Genomic DNA, 10,785 nt, shown 5'->3' with positions numbered 1-10,785 from the left:
CTGTTCTAGCCCATATTTTCACCCATTTTAGCACATTTGAGTTTAGACGTACACCGGACGTACACGACAAGTCTAAAGACTTCCAAAGCCGAGTGTAACAGAGAGGACCTCTGTTACTAATGTTTGGCACTTTATAGTATTTTGCACAGTTGTATTTTGCACATGATTTTATTATTGAATGATTATCATGAGGGGCAAGTGCAATGTGAAATGTATGAGTGTAAGAGAGAGGGTAATGCTAAGTCCTGATTGAAAAGCTTAACATGTACCAAGTGGTTCTGTGGCCAGTGTAATTGGGCTGAACCAAGTCAGAATGGCAGAGGGGGGTTGTGATATACATTTGTAGTTGCTAAGGATAGTGTGGTTGTGTAATGTTGTAGTAGTGTGAATAATTTATATTTTGTTGTTCATTGAAGTTTTAAGATAATTGATGTGGGTTATGTATTTATTGTATGGTTATTTATATATATGCTACCCCTTGACATGGTGCGGTCCAAGCTCGTTTGCTCAGCTGGCTATAAAAGGCTGCCAGTAGAGAGCTGTGAGAGAGACAAACACCAGCATGCTGTACCATTTATCCATATATGTCATTGGTGATGAATAAATACACCTACGGGTTAAACCCTACTCCTGGCCTCTGTACTGCTTCCAACCGCAAGTCGGACATTCTCACAAATGGTGTCAGAAGTGGGATCCCATGTCGCAGTACAGAGGCCATACTAAAAAGCGCAAAGAAGGAAGACGAGCAGGAGCCATCGCATGCCGGAGTCGACTCATCAGCTGACCTGGGGCCCATGGCAATGGCGAAACCAGGGAGAAGGCTGGAGGGGAAGTTTCTTGGCCGGACGCAGGCAGCCGGAGACCAGCACAGGGACAGAGGGTCCTCTTGTTGGGAGCAGAGACTGAGGAGCCTGCAGCGCCAGCTCCAGCAGATCCAGAAGGAGATGAGGAGGAGAAGGAAGAAATTGACGAGGGAGCCAGTTTGGGGAGTGGTGACAGAGCCCACAAGGAGCCTCCTCTCCACAGGGAACCCAAGCTACTCTTCTCTCCACACAATGACAGTGAGCCTAGATGAGCATATAGGTCGGCAGCACAGACGTGTGGCCTGTTGGCCTTGTTTCCCTGCTCACAGGTACATTTTAAATTGACAATGAACTACAACAAAGTGACGCGTGAATGACAACTACAACGAGGTGTGAACTGTGAAGATGTCTCCCAGAGCCTCTACCAAGCCCATGCTGATTGAGGAGCTTGGAGAGGGGGGGAAGGGTGCGAGTGTCCCATAGCTTGCTCCAAGTGCCAGAGGATTGAGGAACTTGGAGAGGGAAAATGTTGCGACCGAGTCTCCTGTGACCTTCCAAGGCATCCATGAGGATTGAGGAGCTTGGAGAAGGGGAGGGTAATGTAACAGAGAGGACCTCTGTTACTAATGTTTGGCACTTTATAGTATTTTGCACAGTTGTATTTTGCACATGATTTTATTATTGAATGATTATCATGAGGGGCAAGTGCAATGTGAAATGTATGAGTGTAAGAGAGAGGGTAATGCTAAGTCCTGATTGAAAAGCTTAACATGTACCAAGTGCTTCTGTGGCCAGTGTAATTGGGCTGAACCAAGTCAGAATGGCAGAGGGGGGTTGTGATATACATTTGTAGTTGCTAAGGATAGTGTGGTTGTGTAATGTTGTAGTAGTGTGAAGAATTTATATTTTGTTGTTCATTGAAGTTTTAAGATAATTGATGTGGGTTATGTATTTATTGTATGGTTATTTATATATATGCTACCCCTTGACATGGTGCGGTCCAAGCTCGTTTGCTCAGCTGGCTATAAAAGGCTGCCAGTAGAGAGCTGTGAGAGAGACAAACACCACCGTGCTGTACCATTTATCCATATATGTCATTGGTGATGAATAAATACACCTACGGGTTAAACCCTACTCCTGGCCTCTGTACTGCTTCCAACCGCAAGTCGGACATTCTCACACCGAGATATATTCTATATTTCAACAATTGCTACAAATTGCTACAAAACCTTTGTATTTCCAGTCATTATGGAATAAACATGAATGGTAAATTTAGGTGTGATAATGATGTACCGTGCATGTTCACTTTGCATCACTGTGCACTTTGTATTATGTAATGGTAAGTTATGGCTTTCTTAGGAATGTTTTAGACTCTTAGTGAGTGCTTATACAGTGTTATAAGCAGATTATAATACATTATAAGTATTTTTATAATATTGATAGACATGGGCTTCTTATAAAGTGTCATTTATATTTCCATTACAATGTGACACAGTGTTTCCCATTAGCTTAATTATAATGACACAATTATTCAAACAAAAGACTTAAAGGTAGGGTAAGTGATATATTAAATAAGTGTTAAATAACTCTATATTCTAAAAGTAATCAAGTAATTGTTCAGTAACAGGTGTCTCCCACAGGGTTCTCCCGGTCTCTCCAGCTCTTTGGTAAACACAAAACACATTTTCAGGTTGGGATACCAATTTTATCCAGTCGGGAGAGAGAACTCACAGGATGGATAAACAAGTGCATTTGGAAGTGATGACACAAATAAATAAGCAGACAAAAGTTTAACTGTAACACTACAAAATGCAATAAAATGTGATAAAAGGTGCTCTCTCCTGATGGCTGACAATTTCCCACCTGAAAATGTATTTTCTGTTTATTAAAGAGCTGAAGAGATCACTGTTAGGAGGCAGCTGTTACTGAACAAACACTCTACAGCAATGATTACTATCATAATATAGTGCTTTAACCCTTAAAGCGGCACTATGTAACTTTAAAAAATAAAAATAAAAATACGTACGACGGAAGTCCCCAGTAAGGCTGAGAACGAGGCTATGTCTCACCTAGACACAGGATCTGACATGAATTTTAATTCAAGATTCAATTTATCACCTGAACAAGCAGGCAGTGGACAAATGCATATCATTTTGAAGGTCTTTTGACATGAAAAAAGTATGAGAACCACTGATATTATAACAACATAAAAAATACAAACTGTTTAGGATTTAGAAGACATTTGTAAAATCGTCCAGAAGCAAAGATTTGAGTTACATGTTGGCTTTAAAAAAAAATCCTTTTGATGAATACAATGGAAACAAGCCCCCTTGGTTATGCATACCCTTTGACTGTACTACCTGTACTGTTAACAATCTTGTTAATGAAGTATTCAATCAATCAACCAATTGCATGTAAAAGCTGATTGAACAGACATGTATGTCGTCCTCCTCCTCTTCTCCACCAGGGGGGCGGGGCAACAACGACTTGCTGCATCTCTGAAAACACAGACATCCAGTTAGAAATAGACAGAAGACAGATCAACCAAAAATAAATAGATTTATGTACCGTGTGAAAAATATAGCCAGTTAAAAGTTAGCAGATTTATAAATGTGTGTACTTGTTTTAACCATTTTATAAATGTGTGCACTTTTAGTTATGGGCAAAAATTAGTAAATGACCGAACAAACCTTCTTTGAACAAATCCTTTCAGTGTCTGATACGTATCCGGTCAGCCTGTTGAACGTACTGAGTGAATCAGAATCACTTCCTCTTGTTTCTACTCTAGACACGTGGTTCCCAAAGGTTTTAGCTGGAGGCCCAAAAGAGAAATTTGATGTCTCCCCGGGACCCAACGTAGTGAAAATCTACAAGCTCACAACGTCTGAGCTTGTAGATCGGCTAGTTTCACTACTCTTATTTTTATTTTTATATTTCTTTATGGAATATCTTAAGATTTTTGTTTTTAAATATATGAAGTTCTTAAAAAATAATTCTGGATTAAAAATACAAATTCATAGGAAACGAAAAAAGAGGGATATTCATAGTATTGTACTCATGACCCATATAAATTTGACCCACAAACGGGTCCGGACCCATAGTTTTGGAAACAGTGCTCTAATCTACTAAACATGAGCACAACCGCTGCTGTGAGTCTCATTCTGCTAGTGCTACCAGGATAGGTGCATCATTATTCAATGGCATATTCAAGCCATATTTAGACAAATGTTTCCACCAACTTCTAGTTTAGATGGTGGAACTTCTTATAGAAGGGGTCTGCAGCCAGGTGGTCCAGAAGATAGGTCAGGTCCATGACCTCCGTGTAGAAGTCCAGGTTGAAGGCCTGTTTGCCGTACTGCTCAATCAGGTCCATCTTGGAGAGAACGTTGACATGGGGCAGCTCCACATGCAGCATGGTGGACAGAGAGGTGCACAGCACTGTGATGAACTTGGCCGGGTCAGCGCAGTAATTATTATTATGTTTTACCCTTTTTCTCCCCAATTTAGTCGTTATGCCAATTCATTCCTCCCCACACACATTTCTGTGTTGTCACTGCTGTCGTATACTGACTCACCTGCCAGTGAGGAGCCCCCACCAGGAGGACATAGAGCCTTCACCTACTCCTTCCGTAAACCGAAACATAATGTCTGGGTTGTTGAGGGTTGACTGGACGTGATGGTGGAGGAGCTTTTACACCTGAAGACAAATTGGTTGGAAGTAGGATGTACAGGTAGCAAGATGCTCAGTTAGTGCACTAGTAGTCAAATAAGAATAAAGGTAATCATGACATCACACATAGCAAAATCCTGTGTGATCCATAGCAAAACAATATCCTTATGGGTAAATGTTTTACTGTGGAGGTTTATCTGTCTCTTCGCTGTACAACAAATAGAGGAACAAACTAGAAAAAGTGCTCCTCGGAGCACAGGTCTCCACCTGGTCAGGTAGGTTATTGTGGGGCAGCAATGTTCGGAATTCGCCAATCAGGATGGAATATGAAAAATCGGATGGAACCATCTTGATCACTTGACTATAGAGACAATGGGTACCGATTTGCATGATGTTTGAATTTGTAGGAGTAATATATAAAAGAATAGTGTTGCAAAATCGGCCTCCTGGTGGCGCTATAATAGGGCAATGTTAAAAGGGTGGCATTTGTTCTTCAACGTAGTGCGAATGTGCGTGCAAAGTGTCAACGCTGCATTCATGATTTGTGGCATTTTGTTCCAAACGGGCCACTCCTGCAAACTTTAGATGTCAGTGTTAGCCAATCAGGATGGAATATGAAAAAATAAACAGATCCATCTTGATCACATGGCTATAGAGATCATGTGTACCGATTTGCGTGAAATTTGGATACATTCTGAAGGCTTAATATCTAAAAATATGTTTTACATAAGTCGGCCTCCTGGTGGCGCTATGAAAGGCAAATGTGAAAAATGCAGGGCAGTTGTTTTTCCTTGGCCCCTAGGGAGTGTGCGTGCAAAGTTGCACGCAGTCGGCACAGTTATAGTTAAAAACACAAATCAGCCTTTTAGAGTGCCACCATGAGGCTGATTCGAAAATGTTCAAGTGTAATTTCTTCCTCGGCCTAGTGGGAATGTACGAGTGAAATCTCACGGAAATCACAAGCTGCGTTCATGATTTGAGCCATTTTGTTGAAAACGGAGCAATCCTGCAAACTTTGGAAGCCAACCTTAGCCAATAATGATGGAATATGGGAAATTGGACAGATCCGTGTTGATCACATGACTATAGAGATGCTGTGTACTGATTTGCGTGATGTTTGGATAAAATCTGTAGGAGTACTGTCAGAAAAATTGTTTTGCAAAAAGCGGCCTCCTGGTGGCGCTATAAAAGGCCCATTTGAAAAATTTGGGGCAGAGGTTCTGCTCTGATATCCAGGGAGTGTGTGTGCACAGTTTCGCTGCGATCAAGCCAACGGTGCTAGAGATTAGCTGTACACGTAATGAAAGAATGGCGGACGGACGGACGGACAGACAGACAGGGGGTAAAACATACTCTCTCGCCATGCCTTACGGCCTGACGGAGACAATAAGTAACAAAACCTTCACCAGTTTAACACCTATTTCCTTTTTGAAACCTGACAGTTAAGAATCATTTTCTTAGTTGTAGGATAGAATGTGTCGAGTCAGGACACTGTTAGCGATGCTTAGGCGAGTTTGTGACGCAAAGGATTGCAGTACATTGTAGGCTGCTGCTTTGTGGGTGATGCAAACATGCTCTAACGATAGTTCTTCGACTGACTGAGAGAGCTCTATCGAGGGGTTTAAAATGTTCTTTTATATGATACTTGCCATGACATGTATGAGAAAAAAAGATACAGTATTAGGATTCTCAAACTAATGTGGTTTAAATAAACACGTACACCCAACATGTTGCCATGCATGGGGCCTATAGACGGATTTCCGCGCGACGTCATCACAGAGCAGAATGCGCAATCTGCGCATGCTCGGGGGAAACGAATTGTTGCGCCGTTCACTCTGTTGTTGTGTTCGGGAGTTAGATAGCCATAATTCTGCTATTATAGGCATAATAGGCATAATGCTGCTATTATATACAAACAGATCCAACTTCCGACAAATCATTTTTATTGAGTAAACAAGGTATTACAAACTGCATAATTTAATCTACTTTCATTAAACCCGGTGAAGATCATTTCTTTTATGAATGGACATTTGACCAGAGCTGCTGCGGGTAATGGCGCCCTCTATAGGCTTACCCCTCCTCTGTGCGGTCATATCCTCTCATGTTTACTAACAGGAAACCCGTCTATACTTCTGTTCACTATGTCATCTGATGCCTGAAAGTACCTCCCCCCACACTCAGTGCACCCAAAGCCGGATGTAGGTGTGGTATATGGCTATTTCCGTTATGTGACTATGAACTGCACAACAAAAAGAAAATAGCAAATAATAATAGGTATATGGCTATTTCCGTTCTGTGACTATGAACTACACAACACAAAGAAATAGTAAATAACAGCTCAAACAGCAGGTTTCTTGCTGATTTGGTAAGTCTCTTAAAAGTGGTGCCTGTTGCAGAAAATGTTGAATGACCCAGGTTTGAAGACTTTGTTTCTTTCACAGTAAAAGTGGTCTGAGCTAAACATGCTTTGAAGACTTGATGCTCTGGTTTTGTGGTGGCAGCGTGCCCACCACAACGAGCAGCTACACATTTTCTATAAGGTCACTTCCTAGTTGCATCGTAGTTTATGATCAGAACAACCTGGGGAAGTAATTGACTCGAACTGCTGGTCATCATGATTAGAAACTGTTTTAAAATTATGCCAATTGTGTTTTTTCTCATTTTGCCTGATGATACATGTCACGCCACTCAAGGTAGGACATCTGTAAAGTCTGTCTTCTAGCAAATTGCATATTATTATGTTAAATGTTACAGGCCACAGCTACTACAATCTTTATACAGACAATAGTTTATGTTTAAGTTACAGGCTTCCATCATGTTACTCAGGTGAAATGTTTCAAAAAGTAGACTGATTTCTATACCTAATAAGATAAATTGTTACATTTAATTTGCTGGAAGTCTGATGTCATATGTCACTTGTGTTAACATTATTGTACTGTGAGCAAAATCATTTATAACATGTTATATGATGCTATTTGCAATACATACATTTCTTACTCACTCAATACATTTCCTTATGCAGTGTCTCTTGTGAAAACCATTGCTGAAGAACCAGATGTCACTCCAATATGCCCCAATCAGACATTTATTGACATTGACATGATAATATGTAACATCAAAACAACAAGGAATGGTGGAGACTGTCGTCTGTCATATCACTATGAGAATGGCACTGAGAGTTCTTGTGACTCTAGGGTCACTCTGTTAAAACAGAATGAGACCATGTTTCTGCACCTCAACAAATTAACACCAGCAGATAGTGGAAACTATAACTGTGATTGTGTGTTCAATGACGGAACGACTTCTGTCCATCTCAACGTTACTGTGAACAGTAAGTGATTATTGTTTTGTATTTTCCTGACCATAGTGGGGGGTAATTTATGTTTTATTGCCATTAACATGTGGCAAGATAATATGACTGACCTCATGTTTATCCCAGAGCAATAGCATCAAATAAGGGTGAAAGGTTTTGATGCTAACAAGGGTTATAGCTCTTTAAATCGTGAATATTGGTGCCTTATTGTGATATTTTTTTAACTGTACCCACTATGTATTGTAGACCTGTGGCTCTCAAACACTGTCATGTCAAGGACCCCCAAATAAATACATACTATAGGCCACAGACCTCGATTTGGAAATATTGAGTGCCAGGAACCCCCATAAGAGAAGATCTGAGTTCTTAGATTAGATTTAGTACAGAATTATGCAAGTGTCTAAAATAGCAGACCTACAAGCTCATATTGCATCGCGACACAGTGTACTCTTGTAGATCTGCTATTTTTGCTATTATGGCGTACAAGAAGTATATAGGGCTTAAGTGGTTCACAAGTCTAAAACACAAGTGTGTGTGTGTGTGTCACAGTGTGTGTGTGTGTGTGTGTGTGTGTGTGTGTGTGTGTGTGTGTGTGTGTGTGTGTGTGTGTGTGTGTGTGTGTGTGTGTGTGTGTGTGTGTGTGTGTGTGTGTGTGTGTGTGTGTGTGTGTGTGTGTGTGTGTGTCTCATACTGTATGTTTGTCCTTCACAGTACCAGAGGTACCAGAGCATACCGAGGACAATGTTCCCCCAGCAGCATATATGCTGTACATTCTTACAGCAGTCACTGTCATCATCATTGGAATTGCAGTTACCGTGTGTATCATGGGAAGAAAACTCCTCTATTGGTGTGAGTATTATATTCAACTTTTTACTATACTCTATAAGCTAGTTTCCAAAAGGTCATATTGAAAAGCAAAAAAAAAAGGGTGTTCAACTGTCCTTTCACTTTTAATTCATTTTACGTTAATATCTTGTCAGAGTGGGGGTTCTGATTATGTTGATTTCATTTTAATACCAATAGCAATGTTTTTGTTAGTGTCTTAATGAAGCTTAAGGCCACTACACACAATTAACAGGAGCATATCAAACTACAGACAACTGCAGAGGAAACATGTAACAGTTCAACAATATAATATTGTGGTAAATTAAAATAAAAGTGTTATTTCTATATCAAACCAGAGACCATGAGAATACAGAATACAATGTCTGAAATACACTTCACTTCCTGTTGTGGTTGTGAAGATGTGATAGATGAGACCTGTGCGCTTCAAAATGCGAATCCTCTGAAAACACACATGTATGAACAAATGTATTTATACGTGTACATGTGCACGTATATTGTAACCAAGGTAACAGGAAGTGGTGGGTGGAAGGAGCAAAGAGCAATGTGGTTACACAAAGATCAGGCTAAATCATGAGCTGCAGTTTCACCTGAAGACACTATTTTTCATCCATATACGTCATGCATTTTTTTTTTTTGCTTTATAGTAAAAGGAAATTGGTGGGGGGTTAAAGTTGTCTGTCACTGTAGGAAGGTCTCAGACTTTGACCATCTCTGACCTCATGAATTATGTTCTTTTCTTTGTAGGAGCCTGTGGATATTCAGGACATTGAGCCTTACAGCACCTGCATACAGACAGACAACATGCTTTATTCAAACAGCTGCCATCGAGCCACTCTTTTAAAAAAAAGAATAATCTATACATGTCACTAATTAACAATTTTAGGCCCATATCAAATCTCCTGTTTTTAAATGTTTTATTATTATTTAGAGTAGCCATTTATTTGTACCCCTTTTTCTCTCCGAGTTAGTTGTTATGCTCACACCTCCCGCCCAACACTCCCTGCTGAGCTCTCCCCCAGCCCGTAGGAGTTTACATGCAGTGGCAAATATCACCCTCCCTGCCCGGCTTCCCTCCCCTGAACACGGGCCAATTGCGTTCGTATAGACGCTCGACAAAGCCAGATGCTCCGTGGTGGATTCGAACCTCTAGACTCCACGGTGGTGGGCAAGTACTTTACCACGGCCACCCGCACCTAAACATCATGTTTTTAACACAAATGATTGTAAAAGCCGTCTTTCAATGACTGAACAACTTATATCTTCTAGGATTTCGACCACACCACAGCACTGAGACTGCTCTTGTTAAAGTCTTCAATGACATCCACTTCGACAAAGTGGTAGAATGTCTTAGTATTACTAGACAAAAACAAAAACAAAAACATGAATTCAAGGCTTCATGGGGTGTGTATTGATAGAAAATAAGTAATTTCTTGGGTGAACTACTCCTTTAAATCAAAGCTAAAAACCTCTCTGTTTACAGCTGTCTTTTCTATAAATATATAGTTTATTCTGCACAGTATTATTCCAATTAGAACTTAAAAATAAAAAGTGAATGTTTCCAGTGACTGTGTACAGTGTACATCAGATTAAAAAAATACATTAGTCAGTTTCTTTGACTTTTGTCATTTTAGGGGCAACGCCACTTGGCCTTTTGTGTTGTCCATTTTTTTGATGGCACAAAGGCCAAATTCCAGGGCAGGAAGGCCATCAAACAAAACAAGATTTTAGTCCATTGAAATAATTAATTGAATTTCAAGGGTTATGGATTATTTTAAATGTAGAATATCTGCAATTAAATAAATCAATTATGGAATTTACCATCTGATCCATGCTCAGTCCTGCTGAATCTCAACAAAAGACCCTGGTGTCTACAGTATAATAAGAAAGAGACACTGGCATATTGACAAGAAAGAGAATCGGAGAAAGTGGTACAGTCAGCTGGGGAAGTGTGGGTGGGGCATTAAGGCCACTGTGGCCTCAGGGCATGCTATTTTTTTGTGGGGCACATGGCCAAACTGAGGGGCAATGACGGCCATGGCCTTCGTGGCCTCCCTGAAATTCCTGCCTTGGTTTCAATCTTCAGGACACAAACAAATGGACATACTTCTCTCAAGAATTGCTTAATGCTATGCTGCCCCCTAACGGTACAAAAT

This window comes from Gymnoscopelus microlampas (genome assembly GCF_963454915.1).
Source record: "Gymnoscopelus microlampas genome assembly, chromosome: 4".
NCBI lineage: Eukaryota > Metazoa > Chordata > Actinopteri > Myctophiformes > Myctophidae > Gymnoscopelus > Gymnoscopelus microlampas.
Note: the sequence above shows the minus strand (reverse complement) of the source record.